We start from the raw sequence: 20,129 nt of genomic DNA, 5'->3' as shown, positions 1-20,129 counted from the left end.
TCAATTGCTACACTTTTTTGTTACAGAAAATAAATTCCATGGTAATTGATAACATATACTACGGAATAAAATACATTATATAAGGTTTAAAATATACGATGGACTAAAACATCCGTAGTATTTAGTGAGTTTATACTACGGATAAATTAGCCCGTAGTATCTAGTTAATTATATACGACAATTTAACAATGTCCGTAGTATCTAATTAACTTATACGATGTTTTAGTAATTTCCGTAGTATATAGTTAATTTTATCCGACGGTAATAATTTCCGTAGTATTTGATACATTAATATATGACGGGTAAAAAATATCCATAGTATTTGGGGATTTTTACTACCGTTATTTTGTTATGGGAAATAAATACCATAATAATTGGTATTTTTATACAACGGTGTAGAAAATTCTGTAGTATCTGATTAAATAATATATGATGGGTAAATTAACCCATAGTACCTGGGAATTTGGCAAAAACAATACTTGACTATCTATCTAATATGACGGATTTATTATCTCCGTAGTATGTAATGTATTAGATACAACGGAGTTTATTTACCATAGTATCTGGTAAATTACTTTTTTTTTTTTATCAAAATCTGGTAAATTACTTACCATGGGTGACTTAATTCCCGTAGCATGCAGTCCAAAAGATGAATTATTTCGTGCAAAACCGTTCCCGCTGAAAATTAAAAACAGGGCGGGTTTCTCTCCCGCGACCAAACCCTCTCCTTTATTGGCTTTTCATTCCTAGCAACACCTCACTGCTTCACGTCTCGTGGCCTTCTCCCTTCAAGAGAGATTCTCAATCAATCGAACCAGCATTGCAGGTCCTCCTCCTTCCGCCAAGGGTTTGTATTCTCCGTTGTTGCTATTCCTTCCTTCTGCTGAGACGGAACTCTTCTCCATTTCGATTTATTCCTTCACCGCGGCATGAAATCTTGAAGAAGAACGTCTGCTGTCTTTGCAGAGGAATAGTATGATCTTGGAGCTCTAAAATCGGTTGCTTCAAAGTTCCAGGTATTGTTCTCTTTGGATTCCTCTATTTTCTGATGATGCTTTATTCTTTTTTCGTTTGATTAGTACAAAACTAGGTCTGGTTTGATTATTGGAATTGATTTCTTTCTATATAGCTCTTTTTTTAATGAAGAACGGTAGTCTGTTATGCTTGATTTTTTTGCTGCTACTCCTCTCTCTCTCTCTCTCTCTCCCTCTCTCAATTCTGCTATGAGCTATTCATATCAGGGATGAACTTCCCATCCCATTTCATTGATTGTATTTCTATTTTCTGTTCTCCTTTCAGTTTTATATCTTCCTTCTACGCGCAGGTGATTTAACTTGTTCTGCTACTATTTTTTTGCCCCTTCCTGCTATTCACAATAACCAAAAACTGACCTGATTGGAGATGCAGATTCACCATACCTAATTGGTTTAATCTGAAATTCAGGACATAAGTTACCCTTCCATAGGAAACAACCTAAATGGTAGTTTTGCCTCCTAAATCCACCTCTGCTATGAGAATCAAAACCTGCAATCATGGCAGCCTCTGAATTTCCACTTGGATTAGTTTCGAGTTAAGAAAAAAAAAGAAAGAAGCCTAATAAGAGTCAAAGATTTGATATGTTGGGTCTTTGTTGTTCTTCATAAGTTCCTCTAATTGAGAAGGTCCTGAAGCAATTAGATGGAATTAAGGAGGTCTCAGTGATTGTTCCAACAAGAACAGTCATTGTTGTTCATGTTAACCTCCTTATCTCTCAAATGCAAATAGGTATAAATTTGAACTTAAAAACCCTGCTAATAAAAGTCTAATGTTAAATGTTCAAAGCATGTCAAAGATCAAGATCTATTACTATTTTTATTATTCATATTCTTGATCTCCCATTGAGAGTTATACATTTAATGGGTACTATTTTACATATCTCACTCTACCAACCCGACTCCTTCTGGACATACACTGAGAGGGAAGAGGGAGGAGCTGGGCACTCAACTTTGTAGCAACCGAGCCACATAGCTGGGCACCAACCCTTTTCCCACTCCTATCGACATCTTCCATCCCTCTCCTTCTTCCTTTCTTCCTTTCTTTCTCTTCTCTTCTTTTCTTTTTCTATTTTCTGTTTTGTTTTGTGTTCTTAAAAATCAACTCATCCAACATACAGATATAGCTGTACATAACTCACTCACACACAATTCCAATTACAGAGTTATTACTATAATATGGTAAATCATTCCTGCAGAATCTTTCTGTTCTGTGACTTCATATCTTACACACATAGCCATGGAGAGGGGAAGAGGGTGCTGCTATCAGCCGCCGCTGTAGCAAACAGCTCAGGCTGTTGGCGGAGCCTGCTACAGACCAGCAACAGCCTTCTTCTATGCACCCTACTTCACTCCTCTCACTCTCTATCATCCACTCTTATTTTTCCACTTCTTAATCTCTAAAATTTCCTTCTAAAAACTCTAAAACAGAATACTAAAAATCTGAAAAATCCAAAACTAAAAGTTATACATACCTCTCGAAGAATCCAACCCCATCACACATCTCTTGCACTCACTCTCCCATTCTTGTCTCTTCTGGTCTCTGTACATTCTTTTCCTTCTCTCTTCTAGTCTCTCTTTTTATTTCATTCTTTTTCTTCCTTCCTTATGGCCGAGAGAGACTCTCTCTCTCTTCTTCTTTTTCTTTTTATTATTATCATTATGACTTCATTGGACAATAACAATCTTGATTTAGTGTTAACTGTTTTGGTCTCTTATATAGAGGATGTATGGGTGGAGTAGTTTATATATATTTTGTTTTAAATCAGACTTCTAGGATTTGTACAATCATCATGCGTAATTGCTATAGTAACAGTGTTCTTTCATTATTCTTTGCTTTTTCTTAGAGGATCAAGGGCAATGGATGATAACTTCATTATATAATGTGTTTAATAGCCTCCTAGTAAAGCTTCTTAGTTATATTAATGACAAAAACAAAAATACTAGGATGTTTTGCTCTCAATTTCATAGAAGGTGTGTAATCGACAAGATTTTGTAATAATCAGCATTTAGTCAAGGAAGAAATGGGAGAACCCAAGAGACCCAGATGAAGTGCTAGGTATGCATTTATTTTTCTCCCTTGCGTTGTCCTTTGAATTTAAGGTTGGTGATTTATTAGTTGGGTTCTGATGTGACTTTTCTCTCATTTGCCTCTTATTTGCAGTGAAACTTGGATGCTCCTAAGAGAGGTTTTTCCAAGGCTCGTAGTACTATTGCAGAGTAGGTCCTTCATGGAGTACTTCATTTTGTGTTCTGAAGTACTACATTGTCAGGTTTAATCAGATGATAAAAGATGACCATGTATGATCAATATGGTAAAGCTAGAGTTAAGAGTTCTACTGGGGGATCAGCTGGAGCTAGCATACATGGTATTGCAGATCTACTTCTGCAGGCATTAAATCATTCCATAGTGTTTTTCACCCATGGCCATTAGATATTATGGTTTTAATATTTTCAGTTTTAATAGACTCATTGTCACTGTCTTTATTTTCTTCATCCTCTCGCCATTTTATGTTTTGCAGCTACATGATTCTTGTCCTTTTTGGCAAAAAGTTTGAAGTCTTGAGGAGATCAGGTCATTAAGGAACAACATTTTACAAAATGAGATTTTTCAAAAGCAGTATGTTTGAATGTTAACCAAGAAAACTTCTATTATCTTATGCCATATGCATACCTACTGATGATGTGAACCTTTTTATAGGAAGTAATCTTTATGCAGGTAAATATCATGCTGATAAATACTTAGGTTTCTGCATTAGTTGGGGTCCTTCCTTGCAATTCTGTATTATTCACTTTTTCTTTTTTTAGTTCAGTTAAAGTCAGTTTTAATATGCAATAATTCTTTGTACTATTGATATCCCACATCGAATATGGAGTATTGCTTGGATGGAATGTAACATGTTAAAGTCAGTTTAATATGCCTGTATGTTTTCTTTATGTTCTGATTCATTCTTCCTTTAATATCCCATTTTGCATCATTGAGAGTCTTCATTTTTATGTAGGTTGCGTCATATGTTATTACAATTCCAATGCAGCAGTTTCCCACTTCATGGTTTTAAATGATTTTGTTGGCCATGTCCATGATATTAACACTAACCAGTCACTTTGTCTCTTGTGAGAATAGGTGTTGGGCTGATGCCAAGTCTTGGCCCATGAACCCAGGTCTTGATCCCAATAATAGGTATGTGTCTATAGAAGCAGATCTTATGTCGTCTCATATACAAGCTAAAGGTTGGATGGAACTAGATATTGAATAGGGTTTAGGTGGTTCATATTGTGAATAGAATAATTAAATGCCAATGGTTAAAGGAGGGACTAGGGATCATTATATGTACCTACCTAACAACATAGAATCTAATTGCTCACTAACTAGGTACAGTAAGCCCAAGGCTTGTATCATAACAAAGACAAGCAAGGGTGGTAGCACCCATGCTCTTAACAGAGCAACAAGGCATGAACAAAACTTTTGGAAACAAGAAAAAAAAAATTAGATGAGTGAGAGAGAGAGAGAGCCACCTAATATTTGCCCCCCCCCCCTTTTTTTTTTTTTTCTTTTTATTCCATTTCTAATGATTGATTTCTTTCATTGTTTCTTTTCCATAATTTGGACATTAATGTTTGGGAGGTTATTTAGGAAGCCTCACAGATTCTTTGGAAAGATAGGACTGCATCAATGAGGATTGAGGAAAGGTTTGTAATCAAAGCTTTCAGTACTGATGTTCATTTTCTAATGTTAGTAATACAAGTCCATAAGATCCCTAATAGACTGATTTAGTTTGTCAAATTGAAAGCAATCATATAGAAAGAAAAAGAGGAATCCAAAGCTAGACCTACTAAACAATGGAAATGTATGCAACAATAATTCCTCAAGCCCGAATTTCCAACATCTGTTTCTTTTAAGAGAAAAAGCAAAGAATGTTCAAAATGGAGATCAAAATTCAACATTAAGATAGATTATTATTCAATAACTAACTCCAAATTAAAAACCAACAGTAAGCAAACTATAAGAAACTGAAGAACACCCTTGCCACATGCTTGTACTGTTTATTCTGAGTCTACCTTGAGAGTATCTTCTGAGTTCTGCGTGTATTGCAGGTGAGGTTATACTTTCTACAGAATTTCAAATGGTCAGAATTCACTTCTTGGAGAAACAACTTGAGGTTCTCTGGTGCAGCAGTTGCAGGAAATCCATTTTAAACTCTTGTACCTCAAAATTTTTTTTTTCAAATAGTTATTCTTTACATTTTACGTGCACTTTTTCTTTGGGCCTATATATAGCATGCAATGCTTTGAGAAACAGAGGTAATAAAAAATAAATACTGTGTCTGCATTGCACCAAATAAATTCTTTACATTGTCTTCTTTATGATTCTCAAGGTTTTGATATTGAGTAGTTTCAAAGGAGAGTAGACGTGTTTGATTTACACATGGACTCCACTTAGAATAAAAACCAATTAAAAGAAGAGAGAGATTAAGAGGAATCCATATTTAAATCAAACACCGTACAAGAATGATTTTTTACATTGTCTTCTTTATGATTCTCAAGGTTTTGATATTGAGTAGTTTCAAAGGAGAGCAGACGTGTTTGATTTACACATGGACTCCACTTAGAATAAAAACCAATTAAAAGAAGAGAGAGATTAAGAGGAGTCCATGTGTAAATCAAACACCGTATGAGAATGATTCTCGTATAAGGATTTGATCCGCACTTGTTTCAAAGGTGGAACTTTTTTTTTTTTAATTTTTTATTGCAATGGACTTACATGACTGAGTATACAACTATTTCACAAGGTTTGGGAACTTGAGTTAATTGATGCCTCTGCCTTGTTATTTTACAACCTGAGAAGACAATGGGTACAATTAAAGAAGAACTTCATGCAATAGCCCTAGGATTGGAACAACTATGGAAGCAGAAAGAGGAGAGAATAAAGGAATTTTTTGATGCCGCTGTAGGAATCGGCAATCGGATCAGCCTCAGTTGTTTTTTATTCTGTTGGAATCGTCCAGGAATCGACTTGAACCCCAGAAAGCCTCAGTTGTATATTGTATATTGAGAAATAAATTGTATATTCTGTTTTCTTTTCGTGGATGTATTATTACAGGAATTTATTTTGTAAATATAATTTATTTTAAAAAAAAAATGTATACTATTTACTATGGAAATTTATTTCTGTAGTAAAAAGCTAGTTTTTTCCATTTAAAAGTTGGTTTTTTGCTACAGTAATATTATTTCCATTGTAAAAGTTGGATTTTTTGATACAGTAATATAAGTCCGTAGTAATAAATAAATTTAAATGACGGTAGTGTAGCATTGTATACTATTGACTTTAAGCTACAGTATAATAAATCCGTCGTTAATAACTGGAACCTACACATCCCTAAATTTTGTTGTTACTAGATACAACGTCAATCATAACAACGGACATGCGACAGATATTAACTGTTGTATATAATACAATTATTACAATATTTATCATTCACTACAGAAATTTTCCATAGTAAAAGACCATTTTTCTTGTAGTATCTTCCTCATCTTCAATCACTACCCTAGGAAGAGGGACCCTGGAATAGGCCCCCCGTTGACCATTTGGACGGGTAGGTGAAGCTCCTCTCTGACCGGTTGGCCTGACTTGCACTGGTTCTCCTGAGTCAACTAGGGAAGAATTTTCGTGATGACCTGTAGCTCCATTCTGTTCCAAATCTCCTGTAGCCAGTGTCGGCTCAGTCCTGGGATTAGCTCTGGGAGGGTTCTAGAGTGTGCAATATTTGACCTATCCATCTCTTGACTTTAGCCATTTCTATCTACAAGGTCTCTACGGGATGGACCCATACCTGTTCGGGTGATTCAGGATCATGTGGATCCATGTGAACTGGGTTGTAATCGCTTGGTGGTAGGCAAACTCAAGGAGATGATGGAGGTGATACTGGACTTAGGCAAGTCAACCGATTACCCTGACGTGTCCAGAGGGATTGCGAAGAATACTTGAGGTGTGGAATTCTGCCTAAACCAAAAGTGGTTTATTTTAAGATTCTTAAATTCCCAACCCTTTGTTCACACATTCACTAGATTAACAATCAATGATCCATCCAAAGTTAGTCTGCTTAATGATAGGGAGTGGATACGGTTTGACGCCCCCAGTCCACTTAATGTCATAAGCGGGAGATTCATAGAAATGGCTTATCAAGAACATTCCTATAAGACATTCCATGTAATAAAGTCATGCTTTCCTTACTCTTTTTCCCACTAGGTGTCCTTCCTTCTGATTTTCTCAGGACTTCTTGGGACTTTACGTAACTCTGACGGGATTGCCCTTGAGTTACATATTTGGACATTTTTTTTAGAGGAGGGACACCTTTTATCCGAAACCCACTTAGGAAAACAATTCTTTATGACGGGAATATAATGTAGGAAAATTCCTTTTCAAGACCACAAACAAGTTCTACAGTTAACTTATGGCCATCTATTTTCTACATGATGCTGAGTATGCAGTGGATGCAATAGGACTGACAAGGCTACCTTAGCAGGATCTGTATATGCAAGGTATGTGATCCTTTTGATACACCCATAGGTACGAGATCAATGGGGTGACTTCCTTGCCCATTACTCATGACCACACACGAGGTTAAGCAACTGGCCATGGGGTGGTGGAACCGTGAGTGATTGTGTACAAAAGTGTAATGCGGGAATACCATTATCTGATCTCAAAATGTCATAAAGTGCATGGACCTCCCCGAGGGTGCTGACAAAGTTATGAACATCCTCATCGTTTAATAATACCCCACACCATTGTACAGGAAGTGGGTATCATTTGCTCTCAGAGTACTCTCTATGATATGCGCTGACCTCCTCGAGGGTACGGGCATGACAAGGAGTCCCTTGCCAAATGATTTCACTTCGAGCACGATGAATGATGCGATGAGCGAATACAATTATAAACATGGTGTTAGCCAAACATGTTTTCAAACAAATGTGATGGTGGAAAATGTTTTTTCATTTAATGGTAGCATCTAGTGTTGGAAGCTTGATATTGGTCCCCAGCAGAGTTGCCACTATGAGGATAGCGGCCGGAGACCGATGACTTCACGAGTTGCCATTCCATCCTCTCTCCTCTCTCTCTTCTCCTTTCATGAGGGAGGGGTGGTGTCATGAGTGCTTCGCTTACAGGCCGGGGCCTGCACAGCCGTATCACTGCTCAGAGATACGTGGAGGCCTATTTCGTAAGAGTGTAAAGTTCATCATTCTAGACAGGGGTTTGATGATGGTCCAATACGGGGATCGGAATCATGTAAAAGGGTTTGGAGTCGCCACCTAGGATTATGGGTCTAGGATTCAGGGTGGACCCAATTCCAAAGAAAAGGCCCTAAAGTTGGTCTGGTCCAGAGATTTAAGGTAAGTGTCAGGTTACAGAATTGGGAAGTTGTTAGGCACCCAATCTACCCCGTTCAACCGGTTTTCCAACAAGATGCTTAAGAACGAACATTTTTCACAATTATTCCTATTCCATATGTATGGCTAAGTTATCACACATATATACATTGACTGAATTTAAATGACTGTGTACACTAAAACAAGGTCTATATAAAGTCTACATGATGACAATTCAGTTAAGAAACTGTACCTGAACTTAACCCCTGTTTCGGGTCAAGAGGGGTGGGCCCCTGATTAGTACCATCTCAAACTGTCTTTCGGATTCTCCTGGCTCAAGGGAAGATGGTCTTGACCTCCAACTTCCTTTCTTGAGAGAGCTTCAGCTAGGGAAGTTTACTTTCGGATTTGGATTAGGGCAGAGTTTCGACTAGGAACGGTTACTTTTGAATTTGGATTCGGACAGAGCTTTGGCTAGGGAAGGCTATTTTAAGATTTGGATTCTGGATAAAGCTTAGGCTAAGGAAGGCTATTTCCTGATTTGGATTCGGATAGAGCTTCAGCTAGGGAAGGCTGTTTCGGGATTTGGATTCAGACAGAGCTTCGGCTAGGGAAGGCAATTTTTGGGCTTTGAATGAGGGGGCACTCTGACAGAGCTTCCACTGGGGATAGGCTATGGGAGGGCTAGGCTGAGGTGGCACTCTAGCAGAGCTTCCGCTGGGGATAGGCTAGGGGAGGACTAGGCTGAGGTAGCACTTCAGTAAAGCTTCCATTGGGAATGGCTATTTCTGAAAAAGAATTGATTGACCAAAAATTGGATTGAAGATCCTCAAAACCCCGAAGAACACTTTGAAGATCCGAGCAGAACTCTAGATCTTGACAAAGATCTCATCGTAGACTCGAAGAACCTCAAAGGAGGGGCGGATTTCTACTTTCAGTAAAGGTCAAGAACACTCAAAAACATGCTATTTTTGGAAAAAAATGGATTGAACTACAAACAAACTTGGATTGAAGATCTTCAAGATCTTGAAGAACACTTCATAGATCTGAATAAAATTTTGGATCTTGATGAAGATCGCTTCGAAGACCCAGAGAAACTCAAAGGGAGAGGGGAGGAGGAGAGAGAGCAAAGCTTCACTTCCTAAGTGGGGTTGTGATTTTTTGGTGGTGTTTAAATCCAAAGGAGGGGGTATTTATAGTATTTTCGGGCCCAAAGGGAGGAAAGAGAATTCTTTTAACCACTAGACAAATAGGGGTTTTGGACTAAAGTGGGTGAAAAGGGTTTTTTAACCAATGGATAGAAGGGGATTTTTGGACTAATGGGAGGAGAGAGAAATTTTCGCCAATGGATAAAAAGCAGGTTTTTAGACAAATGGGTGGAGAGAGAAATTTTAGACGATGGTGGGAAAAAGTGTGTTTTTGGACTAATAGGAGGTTACGGCATAGGGTATGCCAGCGGAATAGTGCATATGCAAAAATGGGTGAAGAGGAAATTTCTTCACCCACTGGGCCAGTGGAACACAAATCCCGACCATCGACGACGCGACACAGGGTTAGGTTGAAATGCACGGGGCATGACCGGAATGGATGTACGAGAGGGCAAGCCTAGTGCAAGGATGGGTAGGCAATGTGCACAGGCTGGGCATGCATGGGGCAAGGATGGGTAGGCATAATGCACGGATTAGCCTGTAGCAGTGCATGGGTTAGGCAACAGTAGGCACGGGTCCTAGTAGTAGCCAGCAGGGGCATTGGTTGTAGCTAGTGGGTGCACAGACTGGGTTATGTGGGGGCACGTGCAAGGCGTGCAGGTTGGCCTACTGGCCAGTGTGCGTAGGGGGTGCACAAATTATTAAATTTTCTTGCAACGAATGTGGGAGATCTGACAGTCCGATTTTAACATGCCATATATCGTTGGAATCATATTTCTGAGCACTATCCATCCATAAGGTCACATTGACCCAATTCTTTCGTATATAAAAAGTCAAATTTGGACCCTCTTCTCTCCCGCATAGGGGTTTTTAGGGTTTTCAGGTAGGGGATGAATTTGGGGTATTTGGGTAGGTAGGGAATTTTTTCGGGTTTCCAGAAGGCTTGCCAGTGTGCATGGCATACGTATGGGAAAATGTAATGTTTTAGGGATGATTACTGGAGATCCGACAGTCTGATTTTGATGTGCCATATATCGTCGGAATCATATTTTCGAGCACTATCTATCTGTATGGCTATCTTGACCAGATTCCTTCATATATAAAAGGTCAAATTTGAACTCTCTTCTCTCCTGCGTGGGGGTTTCCAAGGTTTTCTGGGTCAATCATCATCTCTATTGATCGGAAGTCAGAAGTCGGAAGTCGCATCCAAGATCTACATTTCATCATAGATGGAGGGGGTGACAAAATTAGGTGTCTACAACTGGAAGACTAGGATCCTTACTAAAGCTCTTAAAACAAAGAATTTATCTGAAATTGAGGTGAAATCCCATCTTAATTTCACTGTTTTGTGAGTTTAGAGACACATGCAAGAAGAATTAAAGGATAGATTCTATGCATGCATGTGAAATCAAGGATTGATCATCAAATTGGAAGTTAAGTACTGATATCCCACCTTTAATTCATAATTTCATATGAGAAATTGGTTCAAATTGAAAGAAATCTGGTATTTCGACTAAATCACATGTATAATTTTAGAATTTGAATAGGAAAATGATGAATGGACTAAATGAAGACCCAATACACTGCTATGAAGTGATTCGGACTCCAAAACAGGGAAGTGAAGACCAAATACAGAGTTAAATTTCTAATGGACCCTGGAAAAATCAAATTTTTACAGAAATAGGACCACCAATGGGAGACTACAGGCCGGCCGGTTGGTTCTATCCTCTCCAACCAGTTAGGCTTCTAGAGACCACATTATTTCCAGAAGTAAACTGAGATCTGTTGGACCTAAAGAGGATCTATAGAAAATATAAAGGGAGTCAGAGGTGACCTTATTTGAGATCAATGAGTTCAATTTGATTTTAATACCATGTATGTATATATTTCTGGTTTTAAGAAATCTGATTAGCAGTGTGGGAGCTTGTTTAGTACCAAAAGGGAAGTTATCTATTTCAGAGCACCAAAGTGAGTGCATTCCCAGACCTTCTTATGGAGTGTTTCTTTAATTTTCTTTTTATGCCTACATTATATGTTCATGCGTAACTTGTTTGTGAATGTGCATATTCTCTTTATTTTAATGAACTCTATTATGGTGTAGTTGATAGATTTGACATGTGAAAGGTAAGTACGGTAAGATGGGACACATGCGGGTGCCCATGTTTGTATGTGTGAATGTGGTGAACGGATGTGCATCATGTAGTATACTGGGCCCTAAGTGCTAAAACCCCTTATCCGTAGGGGGTTGGGTACAAACTAATCCTGATATGGCTGCCTAATCAGCAGTGCACTTTGTGGTGAGATGTGTTGTACCAGAGATGGATGTGGACAGAATATGACATACCATATGCTTGATGAGTACATTTTACAAGGTTACAAATTAGGGGTTAGCCAGGGGACCAAGGTTTTGATTGGGACTGGCTGGCTTTTACCTGCAACGAACTTGTATTCCTGATGCCCAATGTATAGGGTAGGGAATGCCACCTACGTTGCATAGCACTATACCCAAAGGTGATGAGACTTAGTAATAGACTAGGGAGCAGTGTAGTTAAATAAATGGAATCATGAGCATCACCTATCTGTGTGGAGCATGCATTGCATCATATGTTTGTGTGTATTTTCCTGCCCCACCTCCTCACTGAGCATGGCATGTCACCCTCCTTTATTTTGATTTTTTTTAGATGACAAGCGCAGTCTTATGCTGACTAATAGCATAGATCTTGAGGCAATGGCCATGGATCACTTGGCCTATATATAAGAGAATGATTTTGGCCATGGCCCCAATTGGGAGTGTAATGTTTGTGTTCATAGAGGATAGCAGTCCTGAGGAGTATTTAGTGTACCGACCATTATTTTGTGTACATATGAGTAATTGTGGAGATCATTTTTTGATGATCCAGGTTTGATGATATGATTTTGGGAAGAAGATATCTTTTGTGTAAATATTTTGTTATATTGGAATACTTGTAAGTATGGGGATTACTGTAATATATAATATTGTGGATTACTGTAAATATGGAATCACATAGAAACACTGGATGGATATGTTCTTTATCTCTGATCTTATAATATTTTCTGTAACTCTAATCTTTAGTTGGCTATTGTGGTGTTGTGGACAATCCTAGAGTAGGATCCTAGGGAAAACAGGCTGATTAGGTGCAGTGAGGTATCCAATGTCGGCATACCTATGCCATATTGAGGGTAGGGTATGATAGTGGTGGTATCATAGATAACTCTAGGAATGAAGTCTGACAACCCACAAGACTTTAGGATCATCCAGTGTTATAGGAAACTAATAAATAAAAGCATCAAGATAAAAGCCTATTTTGTTGTGAATTCCTGTGTGTATGATAAAAATATAATTAGGATGTGAATGATCACTCTTGGATTCATCTAAGGAAATTTATATATGACAAGCATTCTACATGACTCATTCTTACTAAATATATATATGTGTGTGTGTGTGTGTGTGTGTGTGTGTGTGTGTGTGTGTGTGTGTTGAGCATTGGGAATTGATATGCTATGATTTTAAAAAAAAATTCCCAATATGACTCCAAGACGTGCTCAACCTTAACAAGAACCAGGACATCGAAAGAGGGGTCAACCTACTAAAGCTACCCCTACTCTGTCTGTGGTTGATGAGAGAGTGAGTCAGCATTAGGAACAAATGAACCAGTTCCTACAACTACTCCTGTAGAAGCAGCATCTGTGTCACCTCCTGTACCCCCAGTACTTACAGCTCAAGATGTGACAACTTTAGTGACCAATATGGTCCAGGTATACAGCAAGGGCTACGACAGACAATACAACAAAGTATGTAGCAACAACACCAACAACAGAATAGGGTAATTGAGGAGTTAGCCACAGCAATGCGTGCTAGGGGAACACCAGTGGCACCACCTCCTCCAGTTCCCACAGTTTCTACATCTCAGGTCAATCCAGGTTCTCTAGTAGTACCACAGACTACAGGTGGGCAAGAAACTCAGGTAGTGCTAGTTGTAGGTACTTAGGCAGGACAGAAAGGCATAGAGAACCCACCAGTAGTGCAAGTACCAAACACAAGTAAGTTGATGGAGAAATTCCAGAAGTATAGGCTTCCATACTTCAGTGGTATGAGTTCTGACCCATTGGCACCTTCAAAATGGGAAGAGGGAGTTGAGAAGGCATTGGCAGTGTTGGGTTGCAATGATGAATAGAAGATTATGTGTGCTACCTATCAACTATAGAATGAAGCCCATGCCTAGTTGAAGGCTACCAGACCTATACTGCTAGCTAAGCGTCCACATCTCATCTGGGATCAGTTTATAGAAGTGTTTTATGGGAATTATTTCCCTATTAGTGTGAGAGACTGAAAGGAGTTGGAATTCAAGCTTTGGTTCAAGGGCCTAAGTCAATGTTGGAGTATCAACAACAATTTGAGGCCTCATATTACTTTGCCCTAGAACATTTAAAGAATGATAATACAAAGGCAAAGAATTTTGAAAAAGCTTTAAGGTCTGGCATTGGAGCTATGTTGGTTGCACATCGACTCCAAAGTTATGCTGAAGTGGTCTAGATTGCAAATTCTATTGAAGACAAGTAGAGGGACGGCTGTCAGGTTTAGGCAGTAAGAAGAGCCAGAACAGGTAGCACAGGGAGAGAGTTTGGAAGGTTTGGAAGGGGAGCTTATTCTTCTACTACTATACCCAGATAGAGAGAGAGGCTAGTCAACCTTTTGTTCAGTCTCATCCAGCAGTTTCTACTACTCAGCATATTACTGTGAGATGCTATATTTGCCAACAACCAGGGCATTATACAAGATTTTATCCCCAGAGGAAATCTGGTGAATAGAGTGTGGCTTCTTCTTCTTCTACTTCCAATAAGAAGTCACAAGCATCTGGGAAAATCTTTGCATTGACAGTTGAAGAAGCTAAGGTTGCATCTGGAGTAGTGATAGGTACAATGCTTGTTTCTATGATACCAACACATATATTATTTGATTCTAGTGCATCTCATTCTTTTGTATCTTCTGATTTTGCTCCAAGACTAGGTGTGAAACCTAAGAAGTTAGCTTATCAGTTGATGATTAGTACACCTACTGGGTTTATTGGATGTATATGAGCCCTGTACTATTCAGATATGTGGACGAGATATGGTAGCCCATTTGGTTTGCATAGAAATAAAGGATTTTGATGTAATATTTGGTATGAATTGGTTATCTGTATACTAGGCTTGTGTGCTTTGTGCAGAGAAGAAGATACTGTTTAGACCCAGGAATGGAGATGAGTTTATATTTTAGGGACACAAAAAGGAAACTAGGAAGATGTTGATTTCTGCTATCTAAGTACAAAAACTATTAAAGGAAGGATGTGAAGCATACTGGCATGTGTCCAGAATACTACAAAGAAGACTGTAACATTTGTGTATTGTGCCCCTAGATAGGGAGACGGAATTCTATATTGATTTAATACCTGGGGCAGCCCCAGTGTCTAAAGCACCCTACAAAATGGTTCCTACTAAATTGAAGGAGTTGAAGGAACAATTACGGGATTTGCTGAAGAAGGATTTTATTAGACCCAGTGTATCACCTTGGGGGGCTCTAGTCTTGTTTGTGAAGAAGAAAGATGGAAGTTTGCGAATGTGTATTGATTATCAGGAATTCAATAAGCTGACAATTAAGAATCAATATCCGCTTCCCCGTATTGATGATTTGTTTGATCAATTGCAAGGAACCAGTACATTCTCCAAGATTGATTTGAGGTCAGGGTATCAATTGAAGATTAAGGAAAGTGATATCCAGAAGACAGTTTTCAAGATAAGGTATGGCCATTATGAATTTGTGGCTATGTCATTTGGATTGACCAATACACCAACTAATTTTATGGGATTGATGAATAGAGTATTTCATGACATGCTGGATCAGTATGTGATAGTGTTTATAGATGATATCTTGATTTATTCCAAGAGTAAATAGGAGGATCATGCAAATCCCTGGAGGTCTGTATTACTGAGACCGAGAGAGAAACAGTTATATGTTAAGTTTAGTAAATGTGAATTCTGGTCATCAAAAGTGAACTTCTTGGGACATGTTCTGTTTATTAGAGGTATTGAGGTTGATCCTGGAAAGGTTAAAGTAGTATTAGATTAGGAGTCCCCAAAGATTGTTAGTGAAATTCAAAGTTTTCTGGGGTTAGCAGGTTATTATAGAAGATTTATTGAGAATTTTGCTTAGATTTCTACTCCTATGACTCGATTGACTAGGTATGCAATATTTGCCTAGCATAGGGCTAGGGACATATCATCAAGGAGTTCCAAAGCAGCCTAGTTTGGCAATGAACAAAGGAAAGAATGGTCTCGGGTACACTCCTCCGACCACCAAAGGGCAGAAAGTGCTAAGGATGACTAGGAAGATCTCCGTCTCTTACTACCCCACTCTCAATAGGTATTTTGTAAAAGGAGAGGATTTTCCTTTCTACAGAAATGTGGAGCGATGGTTTGATGAAACCACTGCAAAGATGCAACCAAGATTTGAAATATTTTTCCAAGACGAGTTCGACTGGGTGACTTATGAAGTGGAACAATAGAAAATGCAAGTCAAAGAAAGTGATCAAGACAGTTGTGTCACCGGGATAGCAGAAATTGCACTGATTGAGATTAGGTCTTCCTCTGGTGGCCCTACAACATTGATTCAATCAAAGAAGGCACCAAGTCCTCGAAGGCTCACCTGGTGTCTACCGCTTCCCATTGATTTGAAAAGTTGCATTTGCTCCCTCCTACAAGAACTAAGAGCTAGAGAGCTACATGAGCTCAAGCCTCGTCCTTTCAGAGGAAGAAGTGCGTATGTGAAGCAAAGAGAGCACAAAGAATGATGGTTTGTATGTACTGTGCCCGAACCAACTGCAATGGGAAGGCTCGTGAAGGTGGTCAAAGATGTGACCAAGGTACCGGATGGCATCCCTCAGTGGGCTAGAAAAGATGGACTTCATAGAAAAAGGATTAAGCAGTCTCACCAATCTTCACCCCTTAAAAAGTTTACCTTCTGAGAGCATGAGATTAACCAGTTGGTATTCGTGAAGAAGAGGGCACCGATCTAGAACAACCATTACGTCACTGAAGATATAGCAGTAATTTTTCAAAAGGAGAAGAAAGCCCTTTACCACAGCTCCTCATCCATCAAGCCACTGAACCGCTCCTAAACTAGACAAGCATTGGAAAAAACTTCAAGTTTACTCATGCTATTGAGTCAACCAGCTTGAATACTCCTAGCAAAAGCATCAAGCCAGTTATCAAGCCTGTTGTTGAGTTTGTCGTTTATGATTTCGTGTTGACCTCCCCTCTTGAGGAGAGTCCAGAGTCCTTGTGTAATACCCTACATCTTAAACTCGGTTTGATTACATGGTTGACCCGGTTTAACTATGCAGGACCCGAATCGGAGAGAGTTAAAGCGGGATCCTTATGGACTATGATGGTAAGGGTGACCTTAAACACCGGCTGGCCTGACAAGTCCGACCTAGTGCCAAAAGAGACGGGTGTACCTAAGCCATGTACATGCACCTATCATAAGGCCATGTACGGATAAAGCAGGTATGTAGCTATATATTAAGGCGCATACGTATATTACATCGTATGCCAAGAGTGAGATTCGTGCCGAGGGCCGAATTCTGTCAAAATCCCAAGTTTTGGCCCTCAGGTGGGCGGACAGGTGGGCGCATCCACCCACCTGAGTGGCCCACTCATGTGAATTACTTAGTTATTTAAGAAGTATATATAGCATTTATGATTTTCTTTTCTTTTCTCATTTATGACACTCGGACGTTGGTGAGAAGAGTAAAGAGGAGAGAGAAAAGAAAGGAAAGAAGAGGAGAAGAGAAGGAAGAGGAAAAAGAGATGGATTTCTGCAGTACCGAGGCTTGATCTTCCCATTCCGACACCGGAAGAGTGATTTCCAACATTAGATCTACGTTTAGAGGTGAGCAAAGGTTGGGTTACTTAAAATTTTACCATACCCAAGTAAAACCCTTGATTTGGATAGGGTTTCTTGAGATCTTGTAAATCCCCCTTAAAATGATGAATCTAAGGTTTAATAGATGATTTATGTGTTGATCTTGAAGGATTTGAAGAAGTATTTACAAGGTTGGAGAAGCATTGTGGATTTGAAATGATTTTGGGGTTTTGAAGGTGTTTTTGAGCAAAGAAGGTAAGATGACTTCCCATTCCTTAAATCTAACCTAGATCTAGGTTAGAACCATCTTATGAGACCTTGAATGAGTGAAGAATGGATTTGGAAAAGCCCCCATTTGAATCCCCAAAGGTTAGGGGAAGTTTGGGAAGAAACAATAGTTTCTCGCCAAGACCGGTGGGCCACTTGGCCAACCTGTGGGCACCCGCCTGAGAGGGTAGGGCCTTCGGGCCCAACCGATGGGCCAAACCGACGGGCCGAACGGCGGGCCACCCTACCCGCCGATCTTAGCAGGGCCCTCAGGCCCAACCGACGGGCCAGATCAGTGGGCCAACTTGTGGGCCGACCTACCCGCCGGTCCAGACTGGTGGGTCTGACTGGTGGGTCAGACAGGTGGGCTGTCCGACCCACCCGAGAGGCTCTGAATGTGATTTTTCCGTTTGATTGGACCCAAATCGGATGTGTGACCTTCTTTTAGGATTCTAAACATGATCTTGTCATTGGATCATATTAATCTTGATCCCAAAGTGGCGAAATACTAACCCTGCTCACTTATGTTAGGTTCACCAAAGCGTGAACGGGGTGTGACAACGGTGGTATCAAAGCGTGATGCTCTGCTCCACTCACAACATACCATTAGAATCCCATAGAATCTATAATAGGAAAATGGGATTGGGTTAATGTAAAAGCTTTAAAGAGTTAAAAGCCAAAGAAAGAAAGGAATAAAGATGGTTGCATTTAGACATTGCATTCATGGCATGCGTGAGAGTAGATAAAAGGTAAATTAATTGGCGTTATAACCCATCGAGTACAAGTTTGACAAAATTTCGGCAACAAAACGGCGTAAAATGAGATTTCCAAAAATTTTCACACAAACACTTGATAAACAACAGATATATACAATATAACAATGATAAAAAATTTACAAAGATGCCACAACTAAACTACACAAGTCATTATACATACGAATTCACCACAAAAACCACTATCAAAGTACATTATCCCACAAATAAGTCCAGTTACAGAGCAAGTACAAAGAATGAGAAAAGAAAGGAAAAATACAATAGGTTAGACAACATGGAACAGATGAGAAGCTGGTGTGGACGAGCTAAGTCCTCACTGATCATCGTCGTCGTCGTCTATTATTACTACGTTCGTTGGAGGTCTAGAGTTGACGTTGAGGCGATGGTCGTAGTAGTCAAACGTCGAGTTCACCAGCCGTACCTCCCTCTGAAGTTGGCCAAAATCTACTGAGATGGCATTGGCCGTGGTGTCCAAGTCCCGGCCCAGTCTGAGGAAGGAGTCCTCCAAAGTAGCCTGCTTCTCTAGGATACATTCCTCCCTAGAAGTACTCTCATCCAATCTTCTCAACAGCTGATCTTGGCCGTCCTTCAAAGCCCTCATGGTGGACATCATGCCCTCAAAATCATATGCACCACTCTCAGGTGGTGGGGCTCTATGCTGTGGGCCTGCAGCTCTGGTGAAGCCAGGATCAACACCTCTCGACGCCTGAGGCACCTCCTCAAGGATGTCCTCATCCACCGAATCATTCCCCTCATCCTGAGGAACGTAGTCCTCATCCTCCTCGCTAGACTCCTCCATGGGAACATCCTCCATAGGGGCAGCTCTCCTATCTCTACCTCTCTGAGGTCCTGCTCTCTGAGGTGTATCCATAAGGGTGTGGAGACCCATCCTCAAAAGGTTTCCCTTGTCGAACTTGTCCACCGGAGTCTTCCCTTCCTCACCACTTAGGTCCACTCCGAAGAACTCAAAGATCCTAGTAAGGATCCTGCCATATGGGAATCCTCCATCCTCAGGGTGAGAAGTGTGGTGCTCCATGGTCTTGAGGATGACGTAGGGTAAGCACAAATGCTCGTCACCTCCCTCTAAAGCCTTATAGATGCAGAAGGCTAAAAAGGCTGCCATGAAGCCCACCTGGTTCCGGTGACCTCCTCTGGGGAGCAAGTTGAACTGGGTCAGTTGGGTAAATACTCGAACCTCCGGGAAAAAGGATGTCTCGGACTCCAGACGGGCACTGCTGCCACAGATGGTCTCATAGATGTAGTCCGGTGTCTCCAAACTCATGAACGGGCCCAGGGGCTTACTCCTGGGAGGACTGTAGTAACGGTGCCCGGCTGCAGAGATACCCAAAATGCTGGCCAGGTTGTCCACGGTCAGCTGGATGTCCACCCCCTTCACCAAATGATTATAGCATACTCCCCGCATCGATAGGAAACCTCCAGGTTATAGTAGAATCTACGAACCAGCTGCTCGTAGCATGGACGGTCTACCTGGAGGATGGACTGCCAGCCCAGTGCTGTGAACCTCTCCCGAAGTTGAACCTTGTGGAAGTCGTCGACTACCACGGTCTTCTCCATCATTATCGACCTCTTCAGGAAGGCCGGCCAGTTGGCTGCTACCTCTGAA

The 20,129-nt window shown here is 40.2% G+C and overlaps 1 long non-coding RNA gene and 1 pseudogene across 8 annotated transcripts; both read left to right on the top strand.

Moving 5' to 3' along the window:
• The window catches only part of LOC122063520, a 76,581-nt pseudogene that overhangs the window by 42,526 nt on the left and 13,926 nt on the right, over window positions 1–20,129 (top strand).
• LOC122063519 lies at window positions 682–5,375 on the top strand. Of its 8 annotated transcripts, none has more exons than XR_006135371.1 (6): window positions 682–847; window positions 967–1,016; window positions 2,979–3,090; window positions 3,196–4,212; window positions 4,666–4,721; window positions 5,127–5,375. It is a non-coding gene; the product is annotated as an uncharacterized LOC122063519 (long non-coding RNA). The 8 variants fall into 8 exon arrangements; XR_006135367.1 differs by having other exon boundaries at window positions 682–1,016; window positions 3,196–3,400; window positions 3,554–4,212; XR_006135370.1 differs by having other exon boundaries at window positions 682–1,016; window positions 3,196–3,750; window positions 4,156–4,212.

This window comes from Macadamia integrifolia, unplaced genomic scaffold (genome assembly GCF_013358625.1).
Source record: "Macadamia integrifolia cultivar HAES 741 unplaced genomic scaffold, SCU_Mint_v3 scaffold1347, whole genome shotgun sequence".
Classification (NCBI taxonomy): Eukaryota; Viridiplantae; Streptophyta; class Magnoliopsida; order Proteales; family Proteaceae; genus Macadamia; species Macadamia integrifolia.
The sequence above is the reverse complement of the archived record's forward strand: the minus strand, read 5'-3'. Positions and strand labels throughout refer to the sequence as shown.